Here is a 20,814-nt window from a genome sequence, read left to right as displayed (position 1 = left end):
TTATCTACAATTTAGCTGTTCTTAGAGTTTCAGTTAAAACCTAAAACAAGAAAATATATGTTTTTATTTAGTTTCAGTTGAGAAAACCTCTTCAGGTCTTCAACTCTCAGTTGAAATTGTCAAAACAGTTACATTGTAGATATGTGTAGTCAATTGTTAATTGCTCAGTCTAGACATGCCCTCCCTATGCTGGTTTACTCTAATCAATCAATAAGTTCCGGTTACTTTGAAATGTATCATGATACCCAAGCTAATTGCTTGTCTTGTAAATGCAATGTGTCCATCTTAATAATACTGAGTTGCGGCACCGAAGTGACACGTACACTGTTCAACTGTAACATCTAGAGACACTATTTGAGTTAACCTCTGTCAATACTATTTGAGTTAACCTCTGTCAATACACGTTGTGTCACTATTTGAGTTAACCTCTGTCAATACACGTTGTGTCACTATTTGAGTTAACCTCTGTCAATACACGTTGTGTCACTATTTGAGTTAACCTCTGTCAATACACGTTGTGTCACTATTTGAGTTAACCTCTCGGGTCAGTCACAATCAGGGTGCGCTAGAGTGTGTCACTTAGGTCAAAATTTCAAGTTCATGATAACTGTCCAGTTAAATAATATGTTGAAAGGTTATGGTATGGGGCATATCTTCCTAAAATTTGGTGAAGCAAACGTCATTAGTTTTACCACAGTGCACATTGTTTATATGGTCGACGTAGTGTCACGGACGCTACAGAAATGTTGTACATGAAACACAAATGTCATAATAAAATTTTAAGCAATGATTTGTTAATGCTTTCTTATGTTATTACAATATAAAAGATGCATATTGGCATTAAAATAAGCTATACTTGGTATGATTTACTTAATTTTTCCATGAATAAACACAACCTCAAGTTTAGTGAGAAATACAACAATATTGATCATATTTTTTAATAGGACTTTCAACTTCTCTATGTCCTTCCGCTGGTATGCTGTACTTAAAAGTTTTATTGTCATGAATTAACCATGCTATAGCAACAATATTGATACCATTCAGTGTAATCAAAATGAACTTCTTTCTAAAATATTTTCTGTTTAGTATGACATGTAATTTTGTCACGGATGCTACCAAAATCAAACTTGAAAGTTAGGTCAATTTGAAATATAAAAAACAATTAATAATCTGGTTTTTCTTTTCTCTTTTCTCCAAAACCTTTCTCTACCAAACATTTAAATTGTGAAAATTGTGTCAAAACATTGACAATTTCTTTAAATTGAACAAGAAAGCTATAGCAACTACTGCAAAATCAGTTGGAGTATGTGAAAAATGTCTATACCAGTAATAAACTTTCAATACGTCAAAAAACACAGAAGTTAACATTGCTAGTGCCTTACTTAAAGTGTAAAACCAAGATAAAACTAGAAACCTAGATCAGGCTTGAGCGACAGGTTGTTAAACTTTGACCTGTGTCCCACAATAAAATTTGCGACAATATATCTGACACACCACCCCAGAAATCCAAATGGCTTGCAGCTGTTCTAACACCTGTCAGGATGGGGCACACACACACCTAAGTGAGGCTGGAGATCAGAGATGTAGTCTGCCAACCTTTGACCTCTGTTCTATAATATATCTGTAATCTCTGACGAGCGTTAAGTTGGCATCATACTCATCCTCATCCTCAGCCTCAGGGGTCACGTGAAAATGAGGATGAGGATGACGCTACAGCGTCAACTTCACCGGCGTCAGATCCGATTATTCCAGAATGCGTCTGATGGAATGATAAGTGTAAAACGACTTTAAAATGTGCTCCAAGTTTCATATCACTGTAAATGTTAATTAAAACACAGTGGGATTTGCATTTCATAATTTATTTTGCTACCTCTCCTCTCAATATCCGTTTCTCACGTTTTAGATATAATGCAACATTCTTAGCCCTTAATTTCCTTAAAGTTCAAAGGTTTATGTTTAATACCGGTACATTGACTTTTCAGGCCTCAAGTCATAGTTCTACAAGTTGTTTTATATGTCCTTTGAATATTTCGGGCTTTCATATCACCTCTCATGGTGGTAATTTTTACACATTTCGAACGATGTATACGTTTTTTGCATCAATTTTGGAAAATCTTAATGCAAGAGTTAAGAGGATATCAACAAACACATCTGCGGATCCATGGACTGAAAATTACTAACATTTCCAAAAAACTAGTCCATATGAGATATTCTAACTATAAAATATTACCTGCGAACCAGTTTTACGATTCAAAAGAAAGTTGAGAAAGAATGGAGTTGTTATTTTCTTAAGTTATGGGCGAATTTTATCATTTATCCATCATCGGGTAGCGTAACCTCCGCAATCTTTGGATACGACGCTGAAGCTGATGCTGAGTAGCGTCATTTTAGCGTCAGCTAGAAAGGTCACCCGAGGATGAGGATGAGGATGACGCCAACTTTACATTCATACTCTCTGCCTTCATAATATGTGAAAGTGGTGGAGACAGAGTTAACACAAATGTCATTTCTTACCCCCTTGATTTTTTAAAATTCAAAATGTGATAACAAAACAATAAAATGTGGTGGTTATTTCACATTTAGATTGGCTTACAATCTGAAAAACAATGTTTGCATTTTATTGTAGCATCCGTGACATAATGAATTGAAATGGAATACACAATAATAAATGCATATACAGCACAGAATTCATTGTTCTTTTCACTAGAATTCTAATAACATATTCAATATAATTACTGCATTCTTAAAAAACACCAATCTAAGTGTTACAGTTGAGGCTCAACATAACTTTTTGAGTGTTTTATTACTTTTTAAAAAATCAATTTTGTGCAAATTTACAATTTTATGCCTTGAAGACATTTTGTAACCAAACTCCATGTATGTACACACAATACACACTAGTATTTATATGTTTCAGTGGATTAACTGCTTTAAAATGTTTTAAATAGTTATTAATTATGACTATGTAGTAAACACCGTCACGGATGCTACACCGTCACGGATGCTACATTTCCATATTTTAGGAATATTAATAGTGAATGCAAGGGACAGTAATTATATAATTTGTTTATTTAAGGTAGGCACCTATTGACACTTAGGCCTGTGACATCAGATCTTTTATAACTCCTGTTGTCCTTAAGATATGAGTGTGTCACGGACGCTACAAGAAATTCCGACCACAACGATCTCTATTTTCATTTATTCACAAAACAATACAATGTGCAATTTTATTTTAATTTTGGTGTATAAAATGCTTGCCATGGATGTTGAGGTTGGAACAAATTCAATATTACAATATTTTACCCATTTTGCTACATATAAACTAAAGGTATATGTACTTATGGTCATAAAACACAAAAACATAACGATGTTACTGTTTTGGTAAAATACCACAGTTTCTGTTCCGATGGACATAATCACATGAAATAACTTGTGAAAGAAAGATTAGGTATCCTGCAATAACATTTGTAAGCTAAAAATTCCACAATTTTAACACTGTGTTCCAAAAAACATTTTGAAATTAAGTATATTTTGAAGTGAAACAGCATAACGCTACTTTTTACTGTTTTTAAAGGCATTTTGTGGATGTACAACCAAACCTGCACAATATATGCAATATTTCTTTATGTGACCAAGTTAGATACAACTATTACTATTTATTAGAAACAAATAGGCAATATAATATCAGTCTGAATAGCAGATATATGTCCATAACAAATGAAAATCATCTAGCGCACCCTGATTGTGACTGACCCGTCTGTCAATACACGTTGTGTCACTATTTGAGTTAACCTCTGTCAATACACGTTGTGTCACTATTTGAGTTAACCTCTGTCAATACACGTTGTGTCACTATTTGAGTTAACCTCTGTCAATACACGTTGTGTCACTATTTGAGTTAACCTCTGTCAATACACGTTGTGTCACTATTTGGGTTACCTCTGTCAATACACGTTGTGTCACTATTTGAGTTAACCTCTTTCAATACACGTTGTGTCACTATTTGGGTTAACCTCTGTCAATACACGTTGTGTTACTATTTGAGTTAACCTCTGTCAATACACGTTGTGTCACTATTTGGGTTAACCTCTGTCAATACACGTTGTGTTACTATTTGAGTTAACCTCTGTCAATACACGTTGTGTTACTATTTGAGTTAACCTCTGTCAATACACGTTGTGTTACTATTTGAGTTAACCTCTGTCAATACACGTTGTGTTACTATTTGAGTTAACCTCTGTCAATACACGTTGTGTTACAATTTGAGTTAACCTCTGTCAATACACGTTGTGTTACTATTTGAGTTAACCTCTGTCAATACACGTTGTGTTACTATTTGAGTTAACCTCTGTCAATACACGTTGTGTTACTATTTGAGTTAACCTCTGTCAATACACGTTGTGTCACTATTTGAGTTAACCTCTGTCAATACACGTTGTGTTACTATTTGAGTTAACCTCTGTCAATACACGTTGTGTTACTATTTGAGTTAACCTCTGTCAATACACGTTGTGTTACTATTTGAGTTAACCTCTGTCAATACACGTTGTGTTACTATTTGAGTTAACCTCTGTCAATACACGTTGTGTTACTATTTGAGTTAACCTCTGTCAATACACGTTGTGTTACTATTTGAGTTAACCTCTGTCAATACACGTTGTGTTACTATTTGAGTTAACCTCTGTCAATACACGTTGCGTCACTATTTGAATTAACCTCTGTCAATACACGTTGCGTCACTATTTGAATAAACCTCTGTCAATACACCGTTGTGTCACTATTTGAGTTAACCTCTGTCAATACATGTTGCGTCACTAGTCTGCTGAGTTTCCTGATGAATTTCACTGGAAATTATTTTAAGCATTGCCGAGGCACATTCCTTTTCAAATTTTTCTTTAAATTGGCTAGTAAGATTGTTATATTTATTATTATTATTATTATTAAAGGCCTGTGAGCTGCAACTCTGCGAAATTTGTCCGATATATATCCCTAACTAGGAAAGTTCATTTAGTATGCAAATTAGGAATTGGCTGAAGAGAAAAAGCTTAATGACTCTCAATAATATTGTATTATAGTGTCTTTAATGTACATATTAAGTTTCATTAATTTCGATCAAGTCAATTCAGATATATATCCCTAATTATGAAAATTCATTTAATATGCAAATTAGGAATTGGCTGAAGTAAAAATGTCTTTTGACTTTTAATAATGTTATATCACAGTATCTTTGATGTATATAGCAAGTTTCAACAACAACAATCAAGTTAATTCAGATATATATCCCCAATTAGGAAATTTCATTAAATATGCAAATTCACAATTGGCCGAGGTTAAAATGCTTAATGACTTTCAATAATTTTAAATCATAGTATCTTCAATATACATACCAAGATTGGTCAATTTTGATCGAGTCGAATCAGATATATATCCCTAATTAGGAAAGTTCATTAAATATGCAAATTGGCAATTATCTTTCATATGACCCGTTAATGGTTCCCACTGCTGATATATCTTGGTGTGATCAACATTTGTAGCAAATCTCATCAAATTGTGTTCAGTCGTTTTTAATGAATATCCGTTTTTTCTAAAATCATTAATTATGCAAATGAGCAAAAAGTATGCAAGCCATACCCACCAAAAACTAATCACTTCTTGCCATTTGCTAACTAAATCTATGTACCAGATTTGATTCTGATCTGATCAGCCGTTTTTGAGATATCGGACCAACAGACAGACAGACAGACAGACAGACATCGCTGTGACATATGCTCACGTATGTTAAAACGTGAGCAAATTATAATCAACATCACCAGCTATAGTCATCATGTATAGCTTAAACTGAAAAATATTTTTAAGCATACAAATTAGAAATCAGCTGAAATGAAAATGTTGTCATATTATTGGATCATCACTTTATGCAGGTTTAATTGCCTTCCATCAAGTCCTTCAAGTCTTATATGCCAGCTATTAAAGCTCATCTGATATGCAATGAACTAGTTGACATGAAAATTCAAAATGCTGTGTTGACTGAGCAAGCAGAACTTCCAAAGGATGTCTTGCTAAAATACACATGCATGACCCCCATTGCCAATGCCATTGATGGTAAATGTAGACATTTGTGGAAAGTTTGCTGCTTGAGCTAGTGTATTTCTTCTATATTGTCTGGACTATAGAGCATTAACTTATTGTGCTATATACATGCAATAACCACAAGCGAACCACAAGCATTTTGGCCCATGGACTTTTGGGGGCCTCTTTGTCATTAATTTTGTCATTAATTAATATTCATAAGCTTAATTAATATTCATGTTTCTTACTATAATTATGCATTATAGTCATATAGGTCCATTCTGGTTTTCTGAGACCTCCCAACGACAAACAGTTCACAAACAAAATTAATTTCATAACAAATTTGTTTACTTGACAAATTGTTAACAAAGCTTTAAGTCATGATCGATACTGTCATTTACACTAGCTCATAAAGCAAAGTATGCATAGCAGAGCATGTGATTTACATATTTTCTGAACGATCAAGGTAGCCAATGCAGTCGTATTATAAGATTTACAGTGACCTGAGGAGCCTTTTGACATTTCTATTCACATACAAATGTGTTCACGAGTAGATGACCTTTGCCCACGATACGTCTTCACCAAGGCAATATTTGCAAGTTAGATTTGCTGTTTCCCCTGTTTTGACTGGAACTTTTTGAACTGTTGCTTACTCATGAGTGAAGTTGGAAATTGTCATCATATCTTAGTGGCCATTCTGACCCGACTGAATTACAACAGGATTGTTTACTGCATGCACTGCCATGCATGACGGACTGAGTTTATTGATGGACCAAGAAACTAGAAACGGACACACCGTACTGCATCAGTGAACCATAGTTTTAAAAGAAATCTTAGTTTAATTCCTAACAAATTTTCTTCGTTTTTCCCTTGATTTTCTCGGGATAATAAATAGACAGATTTACGAAAGATGTCACTTAAGCTTGTCTGTGACAGTGATTTGATTTTTGTGGAAACTCAGTCGGCCCAGCTGAGTACATGACATGCACACTCATAACAGCTGGAACGCATCATGATCACAACATCATTTTGTGATATTCCGATATAAAATTACAATATTGTGTTGACAAGTTGTATTGACTATAAAGTTGCAAATGTTTCTTTGGGTGTTGAAACATGTTTGGACAATGTGACAAATCAGCACTCCAAACAGTGATGCGTGCATGTGTATGGACAGCCTACTTGATTTCCATGGACATTCTCGTCGCCCAATTCACCACTGCAATGGTGTGCGTGTCAGTGCGTCATTTTTGATGGACTGGGTGATTTCCAATGCGTCATTTTGTGTTATAACACACCTCATCCGCAGCCTGTGTTCTAATTCGCCAATTGATAGTCACATGGGATACTTTCTTTTTGTGCTGATCCACGTAAACGACGTCATCAGGCATCATTTGTTGAAACTGTTGCCTGCCAGGCATCAGTTCCGAAAAATGACGCCCGCTGACGTCAAAAACGACATTGATGCATGCGCGAACAAGAATGTAAATGAAGATGTCATCTGCAGCCGATCGAAACGATAGTCGAGAAATTTCTAGGTTTAACCTACTTTCTGAAGAACAAGTCATCGTTGATGACACAGTCCCCACTTGTTAATGGGTACTTTGATTACATGTCCTCAGAGAGGATAGAGTCCTCTTCATTAATTAGGTCTGTGATAAAATACTTTGATACAGATGGCACTCAATGGCCAAGAATGAGTTCCATGGTGATGAAAACATAAAACCAAAGTGGGCCACCATCCTAAAGTTCATAAAATGAGTCTACTGGGAATTAATCAACAGGATGTTGCAAAACATTTTTGCATACAATCCTAACACTTAACAGATTATCACTTGTACCATATTTCATAAAGTTTGATGCAGTATTTACAACACTATGAGATCAACATCTGTATCAAGTTTCATCACATTTGACGTTGTATTAATTTGTGGCTATATCACTCTAATTAGGAAAGTTCATTACTTATGCAGTTACAAATTAATTAAAATGACACTGATAAATGTCTTTTTCAATGTTAAAGCAATGTGAGCTTAACATCTGTACAAAGTTTCATGAATTTGATGCAGTATTTCTTGACATATCAGCCTATTTACGAAACTTCAGTAATTGACATGTTACTGCTACATGACGTGAAACAAATTGAGGAGCATATGTATGAAATAGGTCAATGTCCTTGTACCAACTTTGAATGATACTGGTGGCAATATGTCTGAGTTATGGCTCTGTACATAAGAAAACTGTAACAAATTCACCGCCATGCAGCGATATTTGATCTTACTGTTAAAAAAATCAACAAGTATATGTACGACATAAGTCAATGTACATGTACATGTACCAACTTTGAATAAGATCAGTTGAGACTTGCCAGAGTTATGGCTCTCGACATGAAACAACCATAACGAAATTGCTACCATGTGGCCATATTGGACCATCTCGTGAAACCAATCGACATACATATGTATAAATAAGTCAATGTCCTTGTACCAACTTTGAATAAATTTGCTTGATACATGTCTGAGTTATGGTTCCGGACATGAAAAAATCGGAAAAAATGGCCACACGGCGGCCATATTGGATTGTATCACAAAACAAATCAATGTGCATATGTATGACATAGGTCGATGTCCCTGTACTAAGTTTAAATAAAATCGGTGAATAAAATCAGTTGAAACGTGCCCAAGTTTTGGCTAAGGACACGAAAAAATTGTAACCAATATGGCTGCCATGCAGTCATATTGGATCATATCATGAAACAAATTGACGTACATATGTATGACATAAGTCAATGTCCTTGTACCAACTTTGAATAAAATCGGTTGAGATATGCCTGACTTATGGCTCTGTACATGAAAAAATCTTTAGAAAATGGCTGCCTGGCGGCCATATTGGATTGTATCACAAAACAAATTGATGTGCATATCTATGACATTGTTCAATGTCCTTGTACCAACTTTGAATAAAATCGGTTGAGATATGCCTAACTTATGGCTCTGTACATGAAAAAATCGTTACAAAATGGCCGCCTGGCGGCCATATTGGATCGTATCACAAAACAAATTGACGTGCATATCTATGACATTGGTCAATGTCCTTGTACCAACTTTGAATAAAATCGGTTGAAACATGTCTGAGTTATGGCTCTGTACATGAAAAAATCGTTACAAAATGGCCGCCTGGCGGCCATATTGGATCGTATCACAAAACAAATTGACGTGCATATCTATGACATTGGTCAATGTCCTTGTATTAACTTTGAATAAAATCGGTTGAAACGTGTCTGAGTTATGGCTCTGTACACGAAAAAATCGTTAGAAAATGGCCGCCTGGCGGGCATATTGGATCGTATCACAAAACAAATTGACGTGCATATCTATGACATTGGTCAATGTCCTTGTATTAACTTTGAATAAAATCGGTTGAAACGTGTCTGAGTTATGGCTCTGTACACGAAAAAATCGTTAGAAAATGGCCGCCTGGCGGGCATATTGGATCGTATCACAAAACAAATTGACGTGCATATCTATGACATTGGTCAATGTCCTTGTATCAACTTTGAATAAAATCGGTTGAAACGTGTCTGAGTTATGGCTCTGTACATGAAAAAATCGTAATAAAATGGCTGCCTGGCGGCCATATTGGATCGTATCACAAAACAAATTGACGTGCATCTGTATGACATATGAAGTAATTCTTGTACCAAGTTTGAATGAAATCGCTCCTTGCATCTCTGAGATATCTGCGTGAACGGACGGACGCACGCACGGACGCACACACGCACGCACGCACGGACGCACACACGCACGGACATGACCAAACCTATAAGTCCCCCCGGACGATGTCCGTGGGGACTAATAACTGAATTATGCTCTGGTTTCCAACAAGGACTCGAAACGGACGAAAACTATAATCAAAGGTGCACTGAACGTTTTGCAGAAGTATTGTGATCCTGTCGGGAAAAACTTTTTCTTGCCAAACCACATTACATCGATAAATTTTGTCTATGGTACATTCTTATGCATGACTGGGGATGAGGTGTGTTATAAAACACATATTGACTGGCCATGAAGACAACAGCATACGTCTTTAACCACTCGGGCCTGTGAGCCACCCCCCAAAACAGACTGTTTCCCTCGGCCTTCGGCCTCGCGAAACAGTCTGTTTTTGGGGGTGGCTCACAGTCCCTCGGGGTACAGACGTATGCTGTTGCCCTCATGGCCAGTCAAAATGTGTATACTGAAACGCGCTAATCCCGCAGTGCCGCCCTCTAGATTCAACACTGCATACAAAAGGTAATATGACAAAAGTCGCATAAAAAATTTTCAACCACAAAAATCCATCAATTAGGCTGATCATGTGACCATGGTAGAGTGATTAACTGTTGCGGTAGGTCACAGCTCCCCAAAAATTCACCAAATAGCACTTCATTTAAGTTATGTCTAGTGAACAAACTGAGAGATTCCTCGAAAAATGTGTGAAATTCATTCCAGAAGGTCTCAGTGAATTTACAGGTGTAGAAAAGATGATCTAGTGTCTCGTTGCTGTTTTGGCAGAATGAACAGAGCGGTGATTGGTCCATGCCTCTTCTAGATAGATCGTAGTTTGTGTACAGAATATGATGAAGAAGTTTGAACTGGAATTCACGTGTTTTTGTGTCTATGGCTACCTTAAATGGTAGACTATATATGGGAGACCATGGTCCAGTAAAGTCATATTCTCTTTCATAATAGCGTTCATTAATTGGACTTAATTCCTCTTTACTGTAAATGGCGTTTCTGATGCTCTCCCTGGTAACTTTGTGGGAGGGTCGAAAGTTACAATTAAAAAACACATATTCGTATTCATCTTTAAACACCGGTTCAACCAGCAGTGGCTCTGGCCACCTAACTCTGAGACATGTGATTGCTCCGTAAAGAAGGAGAACTTCATTCCCTTGGAGGTTTTTGTTGGCTAATTTTTCCCATGACAGATACCCCTCCTCGGTAAGTAAATCAAATATTAATTCAAATCCTTTCTGTCTTAGCTTTGGGTTATAGACAGAATTCCCTCCAATTAGAACATTTCTGTTGTTCCAAATTGTTTGACAAGTAATGTCAATCTCAGAGTTGACCGCAACATTGCAGACCGACCAGGATTCAAGCATTTCTTGGTAGAATCTCGGTAGTCGCAGGCTGAGTGAGTTAATATCAAAGTTACACTTGAATAGGTACTTTCCACCTACAGATTTTAGGCGATGGTCTAGAAAGAGTTTCCAGGGGTGCTCTATGTTTTCATCTAAATACCTTTTAATAAGGTTTATACGCATAAGCTTGTGCGTAGTTTTCACATCGGGGGCCTTTAAGCCCCCCTCGGAGACTCCTCTGACCATTACCTTTCTGGTTATTCTATCTTTCCCATTCCAGAGGAAATTGAAGATAAGCTGTTCAAATCTCTTAAGAATTTCAGGTGTTATTGTGGTCATTCTCATGACGTAATTAAGTTGTGATAGGGCGAAGGTTTTCAGAATCTGAACTTTGCCCATGAGTGTCAGGGATCTCTTTTTCCATGTTCCCAGAGTTCCTTCGATCTGCTTGAGTGGTGTTGCATAATTGAGAGTGGTGTTTAACTCTTGGTTATACGAAATGTAAATTCCTGCAATTTTGATCGGTGATGTCGGCCATTTGATACCAAATGGTTTTTTCTTACGTCTTTTCCACTTACCAAGCCAAATAGCTTCCGTTTTAGTAGGGTTGACCATCAAGCCTGATGCAACATTTCAAATATTCTCTGACATGACTGTTCATCTGTCACAAAGGTCGTCAGGTCATCCGCAAATGCGGCATATTTGCATTCACCTATTCCTGTGCTGATACCCTTGACATTGGCATCATCATTCAAGTTAATTAAGAATATTTCTAGCGCTAGGATGAACAAATAGGGTGACAATGGATCTCCTTGTCTCACCCCCCTTTCAATGTTAAAATAACCGGTGCTGAAACCATTGTTCATAACGCAACTGCTCAAGTCTGTGTAAAATGTAATGAACCATTGTTTAAAGAGTGGGCCAAACCCGTATCTATTTAAACATTCCATAATGTAATCCCATTCTAAACTGTCGAAGGTTTCTCAAAGTCTATGGCAAGCAGTATTCCCGGGAGCTTGTTTTCGTCTGTATGCCAGAGAATTTCCTCTATCAGCCTGATGTAGTCACTTATATCTCTGTCTTTGACAAAGGCACTCTGCTGGCAGTTAATGAGGCTAGGCAAAACATTTTTCAGACGATTGGCGAGGCACTTTGCAGCTACTTTAGCGTCGGCGTTGATGAGAGAGATCGGTCGCCAGTTTTTGATGTATTTGGTGTCTCTCCCTTTCTTTTCTATTAGTGTGATCACACTTTGTCTCTGGGAGTTGGAAAGACTCCCGTTTTCGAACCCATAGTTGAGGGAGTCAACTACTGTTGGCCCTATTGTCGGCCAAAATGTTGTGTAGAATTCTGCTGGCAATCCATCATTGCCAGGGGTCTTATTTCTTGGCATCATGGTGAGGGCACAGTAAATTTCATTGTGGGTTATTGGTGACTCACAATTCTCATTAGCTGATGCCCTAGTTGTGGGATGTTGTCATTTTTCAGGAAGTGGTGATCAGTATCCCTTTCTGGGCTGGTTTTAGAGGAGTAGAGAGTACTATAAAATGTCTTCAGCTCAGAAAGAATGTCTTTCTGCGATGTTTTCAGTTCATTGTTTGCGCCAATGATTCTTTTGATATGCCCTTTTCTCCCCCTCCTCTTCTCCAGCCCTAGAAAATACTTATTGTTTTTCTCCCCTTTTTCATGCCATCTGACTCTTGAACGAATAATTGAACCTTCAGTTAGGTAGTCATATTCCTTCTCGAGCTCTGCTTTTGCATTTTGGAGTCTGAGGATGTCGTCCTCTGACGCATTTGGCCTGAGGGAGGTCTCTAGATCGGAAACTGCTCCCTCAAGTTCATTGATACGTTCCTTTTTGAGTTTCGCAATTTGTTTTGAGTATGAGATTGAAAATTTTTTAATCTCATATTTCAGGAGGTCCCATTTGAGGCCTTTGTCCTCTATTTCGTCGTAATCCTGGAGCCAAAGGGTAAACTTTTGGGAAAGTTCATCAATGTAAACACTGTCCTGTAATAAGCTGGTATTTAGTTTCCAATATGACGGACCAAATGGGGTGGTGACAGGGTCAAAGGTCAGAGTCACTGCTGAATGATCTGTGCTAACGGAAGGGATAATCTCGGTGGAGCTGATATCTTGTTGCAGTGAATCGCTGATAAGGAAGTAGTCTAAACGACTTTGTGTAATGGAAGGCCTGTGTCTACGCCAGGTGAACTGAGTGACCCCGGGATTACATACTCGCCATATATCAATCAAAGTGTGATGTTCTAACAGTTGTAATATGCTCTCCTTGGCTTTTTGCCAATTAGGGCCACTGGAGCCCGACCTGTCAATTTCATTATTAAATGTAAAATTAAAGTCTCCGCCAATGACAATTTCTGTGTCTGGTTGAACTTCATGAGACGATAGTATGTCGAGAAGTTCCTGTGTGAATTGAACATGAGATTTTTCATCATTGGGTGCATAAATATTTAGGAGCAGGAAGTTTCTGCCGTCAATTGTTACATCTAGCAAAATGTATCTTCCATGCTCAGATGTTAGTGTTTTGTTCACAGTATGATTACAGTTGCGTAAAATAGTCATGACACCTCTACTATTGTGTTCCCGTGAGAATAAAAACAGTCGCCCGAAGCCTGAGATGACCAAAATTTCTCATTATCGGACGTGCTGTGTGTTTCCTGAAGGAAAACAATATTTGGCTTTTTGTGTTTTAACCATGTTAACACCTTCTTTCTTTTTTAAATTCCCTGAGACCTCTCACGTTAAGTGATAAGAATTTCAATTTCTGCATGTTTGATAAAATTGGAATATTTTAAAAGCACACTTACTTCCATTCTTTTGGTTGTTACCTTTTTTAGGAAAGAATAGTGAAGAACAAGGATAAGAAAATGACATAAAGAGAACAAACAGTTTCTACTAAATCTAATAAAAAAAGTTCCATCAATAGTTGAACAAAGTTGTTGTCGCATGACTTGAGTGAAGATGATGTGGCAGTGTAGCTCTCCAATCTGCTGGTCGAATGTTCATGCAGTCGCATGGGTGGTCTGAGGCGCAGTTCTTAAACCACATCGAGTGTCGGTGGGGGTCCTGAGTACTTGGCTCCGTCAATGTACAGTATTCCATTCCGGAAGATTGGTTTCTTTCCGTCCTTGTAAGCTTGCGCCATGATCTTGTGGTACAGGCGTTTTTTCTTGTAATCTGCGGGGAGCAGGTCTTGTTTGATGTAGATCTCTGTTCCGACTAGGGCTTGCTTGGCCTTGCGTAATATCTGTTGACTTTTCGACAGTAGAGTGAATTTCACAATGATAGGTCGTGACCGATTGTTAGTGATACTCCCTCTTACTGGGGCTCGGAAGGCATTTTCTATTCCATGATCACTTACTTTGAACTTGTCTATTAGCAATTGTCTGGCGACCTCCATTGGCTTTTCATTTCTTTCTTCTTTTACTCCGTAAAGGCGGAGGGAGCATTCTCTTAGTCGACGTTGTGCTCGAATACTTTCCTCCTGAGTGTTTTTTAAGTTTTCTGTAAGTTGACTGACTTTCTGTTCGAGGGAGGCGATCCTGGTTTCATTGTCGTCGGCTTTGGTAGCAGCATATTCACACGATTTCTCGAAGTCGTGTTGCCTCTCCTCGAGTTTTGTTACTCGATCTTCGACATCTGATAATACCATGAGTTTGGTTTTGATCATGGTGACATCTGCTCGCAGACTTTCCAGGCTTCTGTAGAGCATTTCCATGGTGATTTTATCTGGAAAAGGTTCTTCCCCGTTGCTGGCCTCATGTTCATGAGGGGTGTCGTTTTGGCCGTCGCTTTGGTGTGAAGCAGTTCCAGTGAACGCTGTGATGCTTTTTTGGTTCTTTTCTTGCCTGGCGGTGGTTGGAATTTCGGCATTTTCGGTCTGCGGGGTGACTAGGTATTCACGGAAGTTATGATTGAGTATTGGTACTCAGACTTTCTGAGATGAGCTGAAAACTGTGGCAGATTTGGAGAGCTGAAGGGTTAACGCACTTGCCTAGTTGTACATGGTCACGTCGTTCACATACTCTTATGTTCAAAATTATTCCGCCAGGTATCGGCTGTTAACAATTATGATGACAAAATTCCCACTATTTGCTCCATTGAACTTGAAATTCACAATATTATTTTTTCTGAACTTTATTATCTACTATAGAGAGTCAAAATACTTCCACTCATAAAAACCAATAGCAAGCAGTAACAGAACCCGATTTGAACACTGCCTGAACACGAATGGGCCTGGGTAGCGTTTCCGTTACACTTTCAAAACTTGCGTACGATTTTACGCAACTGGGTTTTTATTTGCGTAAAATGTATTCAAAATGCGCACGGTAGGAATCAGTATCTGAAGTGAGCTGGGCAGTCTTTTCTGTAGAACTTGGGGGTTTCCTGTAATGCGCATGCTCTATTAACAAAAAACAACAACCTGGGGGCTTCAAGGTGTAGCTGAACGTTTGCCATGCCGTGATGCATGTCCCGTATATGATCGTTGAGCAGCCCAATGAGATCATAGTCAAAGAAAATACCTTCTGACTACGAAATTAGTGTTTTCAAAGGGCCAACAAAAAGTAGATACTGTTCAAAGTCCAGCGGGACCTCTCAAGAATGCAACCCAACAGAGTCTAAATGGTCAGCCGTCAACACTTTCCAAATAATATGCGACATAATGACCATTAACTGTATTGTGTTACCAACAACGAAGACTCGATCGATTCTCGAATTTTTTGCATCTGTAGTGCCATTGTCTGTACAGAACTGATTGACATGACGTTTTGTGATGATGAAATACAATGTTGCATAAAGTGCTGCGGTCTGCTAAAGTCTAAAATGTTGCAAAATATCATGATAAATGTCACTTGCAAGCAGGTGCATATGTTCTATTTTTGTGCTGCATTGAACCACGTTCAGGCAATGTTGTGCGGGCCAAGTACGTCGTCTTCAAAAATTTCTGACGTAAGTGGTGGTCCATTTGGACCACCAACATTTGAATTTGGTGGTCCAAAATGAAAAAGTGGTGGTCTTTGGCTGTACGACCACCGTTAATTTCGAGCCCTGATCAAAAGAACAAATTGACTTTACACAACAAGAAATGGGGTGGAATTCTAACAACTCTCTTATTCCTGAAACTGAAATGCTGTGAATTTATTACATGTAGTTGGAAAATCTTATATAGAACTGCAACAAATCGACATAAAATTGTTTGAGTTGGTGACGGTCATAGGAGTTCAGAAAAGATAAAAATACGATCAAATTTGCGACACACATAGTTGGGCCGGAAAAAAAAAGTTAATTCCATGATGTCCCGCCAATCCACATATTGGATCAATGGAGTAATGTCTCCTACATCATGGACAAGTTCTGTGCCTACATGGATTGTTAACACTAGAGGAAATGCTTCAGGGTCGGTTTGTGTTCTCTAAAAAGTTGCCACAAGCTAATTGTATGCATCCAATCCCTCTCTAAAGAGAAAAAACATTCTCATGTTTTTCTGATGTACCATAGGTACAATGCTGTGTGGACCTTTGTGTACATGTTCCGTTCACTATGTGACCCTGCACCACAATAGAGGGAAACACTGTGGACAAACACAAATCACTATACACAGACTTAGGTGGCTGCAAAGTTTGCAAGGACCAAAGACCACAAGTACAATAAACAAGTCATCGTTGATGACACAGTCCCCACTTGTTAATGGGTACTTTGATTACATGTCCTCAGAGAGGATAGAGTCCTCTTCATTAATTAGGTCTGTGATAAAAATACTTTGATACAGATGGCGCTCAATGGCCAAGAATGAGTTCCATGGTGATGAAAACATAAAACCAATGTAGGCCACCATCCTAAAGTTCAGAAAATGAGTCAACTAGGAATTAATCAACAGGATGTTGCAAAACATTTTTGCATACAATTCTAACACTTGACAGATTATCACTGGTACCATATTTGAGACATGCCCAAGTTTTGGCTAAGGACAGGAAAAAATTGTAACAAAATGGCTGCCATGCAGCCATATTGGATCATATCATGAAAAAAACTGACATACATATGTATGACATAGGTTAATGTCCTTGTACCAACTTTGAATAAAATCGGTTGAGATATGCCTGAGAGTATTATGGCTCTGTACATGAAAAATTGTAACAAAATGGCCGCAAGGCAGCCATATTGGATCGTATCACATAACAAATTGACATGCATATGTATGACATTAGTCAATGTCCTTGTACCAACTTTGAATAAAATCGGTTGAAACATATCTGAGTTATGGCTCTGTACATGAAAACATCGTAATAAAATGGCTGCCTAGCGGCCAAATTGGATCGTATCACATAACAAATTGACGTATATATCTATGACATAGGTCAATGTCCTTGTACCAACTTTGAACAAAATCGGTTGAAACATGTCTGAGTTATGGCTCTGTATATGAACAAATTGTAATAAAATGGCCACACAGCAGCCATATTGGATCGTATCACAAAACAAATTGTCGTGCATATCTATGACATTGGTCAATGTCCTTGTACCAACTTTGAATAAAATCGGTTAAAACATGTCTGAATTATGGCTCTGTATATGAACAAATTGTAATAAAATGGCCGTCTGGCGGCCATATTGGATCGTATCACAAAACAAATTGACGTGCATATCTATGACATTGGTCATTGTCCTTGTACCAACTTTGAATAAAATCGGTTGAAACATGTCTGAGTTATGGCTCTGTACATGAAAAAATCGTAATAAAATGGCCGCCTGGAGGCCATATTGGATCGTCTCACAAAACAAATTGACGTGCATATCTATGACATTGGTCAATGTCCTTGTAGCAAGTTTGAATAAAATCGGTTGAAACATGTCTGAGTTATGGCTCTGTACATGAAAAAATCATAATAAAATGGCCGCCTGGCGGCCATATTGGATTGTATCACAAAACAAATTGACGTGCATATCTATGACATTAGTCAATGTCCTTGTACCAACTTTGAATAAAATCGGTTGAAACATGTCTGAGTTATGGCTCTGTATATGAAAAAATTGTAATAAAATAGCCGCCTGGCAGCCATATTGGATCGTATCACAAAACAAATTGACGTGCATATCTATGACATTGGTCAATGTCCTTGTACCAACGTTGAATAAAATCGGTTGAAACATGTCTGAGTTATGGCTCTGTACATGAAAAAATCGTAATAAAATGGCCGCCTGGCGGCCATATTGGATCGTATCACAAAACAAATCGACGTGCATCTGTATGACATATGTAGTAATCCTTGTACCAAGTTTGAATGAAATCGCTTCTTGCATCTCTGAGATATCTGCGTGAACGGACGGACGCACGCACACACACACGCACGCACGCACGCACGCACGGACGCACGCACGGACATGACCAAACCTATAAGTCCCCCCGGACGGTGTCCGTGGGACTAATGAAGGCTCAGCGACTTCTTTGGTGTCTACACATGCGCTATTCTACTCTGTTCTGCTTGGCAGGGCTATAATATGGCTATGGCGTAGTCATAGCCGAGCACTCTTGACTCATACTGGCCGTATAAGGCTAAAAACTCATGACCATCACACATTGGTTGAAACCGTGACAGAAAATTACTTTAATAGTAACCTCCATGGCTGTATTTTTAGGTCAGTCCGAGGAGGTAAAAAGTTCTCGTCTACCTCCATCGTTAGTCATGGAGCCTGGAGCGGAGCTAGTACTACCATGCTATACGGCAAGTATTTGTGGAATATCTTGGCCATTGCATGCTCACTGTGTCTCGAATGTCATTACACATGGCTTTGCTAGGTCTGCATACTTAAATTTCCCTGTTTGATGAATGTTATAAGTGTTGTAATTGTAGAGAAATTAGAGAAATCATCAAATTGTGTCTTGCTTTATTTGGAAGCACAATAGTCTTAGGCCAAAAAATTGTGCTGTTCCGATTACATGGTTTTCAAAAATAGGGTAGGTAGGTAGGGAAACTTTGTTTTTCATTATTTTTTTATTTCTCAATGTGCATTTGTACGCGTTCAAACAAACTACCAGTGAACAATTTCCTCATGAAATGCACTCAAATTGAATAAAATATTCATCAGTAGAATTGAAGTGTGTGGTTTATTAGACTGCCACGGAAATTGATATGGCTGAATTACAATTCTTTGACAGGAAAGTGAACTGTTTATCCACCTGTAAGTCTGACTTGTGAGAATTGACATAACACAATATTTACTGTCATCAATAGAGTGTTTCATTGGTCCCCCTCTCCTGGAATTGTTGAGGGGGATTTTAAATTTTTTTTGGGGGGGGATTTAACTGAAACATTTAATGACATCTTATATGTAAGTTTTAATGTTGCATTGATGTCACTTGTGATATACATACTACAAGCCATAAATCACTTGCTTACACAATCCAAGCTGCTGGCTCCAAACACCATCCTCAATAAGATTGTTTCAAAAGTCAACAAATTTGGGTATCACTGTAGTGAATGTATAGGGCTTCCAAGAGTGGCGGACGGCTCATTAATATTCATGTTTGGATCTACATATCCCTAAAAATTGTAGCATATTCCCTCATGCTTAAATATTCTGTATGTTTGTTTGTACATATTCTGTAAGTTGCTTTCATAGGGCTTAATGTACATTCAAACATCAAAATTAACAACAGCCAGCCATTCCCACTGTACCTTCAAGGGATTTTTTTCATTTTTTACTGAACTGTCTGCACTACACAAACCAAGAAAAAAATCTATTGTACTTATAAAAGAATGTTTTGTAGCTTCTGAAAAAAATAATGTGCTTGTTTGTTATGTTTTTACTGTGCGTATATCATCCCTCACTACTGTAAGTTTGGATCAACATTGCCCTTTGCAAACCAGTGAGCTGTATTTTTCTAGTGACCTAGCTGGTCTTGTAGTTTTGTGCGCAGACTCAGTAGAGCTAAAACGAACAACTTAGAGGGTCAGATCCCTTGTTTTGAATTGAATGCGGAGTCGAGTTTTTCTCGATGTCAGATTTGCTCCAGTTGCTTTTTTTTCAGTCATTTTAGAATGGGGAAAATAACAAACAGAAAGGTTGGTTGTCACCGACAGTTAATTTTAGGGTTTATTTGCTCCGAAAAATGAGTCAGTGTCTGTTCACTGAATTCAAAAACCAGGCCCATTGACACCACAGCTTGCTTCAATGCTTGTGCAGTCTGCACTGAACACGTTTCTGTGACAGTAAAGTCCAATTTTTTGTGTCAATTTTGCTATCAGAATTATTTTCAGAGTGTTATGGACATTCATATGATGCACAAAACTTTCAGTTTTTCTCCTTTTCTCAATCGTACAGAGACGATGTGACACAGAAACCTTATCGGGCTAGCTAGGGCAATGAACTTTTGTGAATGTAACTCTCAACTGGCTGATAGGCTTTCATATGCAAAATCAGCGTAGGGAAATTTACGCCTGGTATTGTTTCAACAGTATTTTATTGAAGTAGTTAAAAAAAGTATCAAAATCGAAATAAAATTAGTTTCATGCGTTTCACATTTTTTCATATCATTATTTTTACTTCCGGGTTTACGAAGCTCTAAAAAGTCTAGGGTCGGGGGGATAAAATTGAGGTAG

General features: G+C 37.9%; 1 protein-coding gene across 5 annotated transcripts in view; it reads right to left on the bottom strand.

The window, feature by feature from the left end:
- The window catches only part of LOC139150975 (DNA (cytosine-5)-methyltransferase 3A-like), a 130,098-nt gene that overhangs the window by 91,681 nt on the left and 17,603 nt on the right, over window positions 1-20,814 (bottom strand). The window lies entirely within an intron of this gene.

This window comes from Ptychodera flava, chromosome 2 (genome assembly GCF_041260155.1).
Source record: "Ptychodera flava strain L36383 chromosome 2, AS_Pfla_20210202, whole genome shotgun sequence".
NCBI classification, from domain to species: domain Eukaryota; kingdom Metazoa; phylum Hemichordata; class Enteropneusta; family Ptychoderidae; genus Ptychodera; species Ptychodera flava.
Note: the sequence above shows the minus strand (reverse complement) of the source record. Positions and strands in the feature narration are given on the sequence as shown.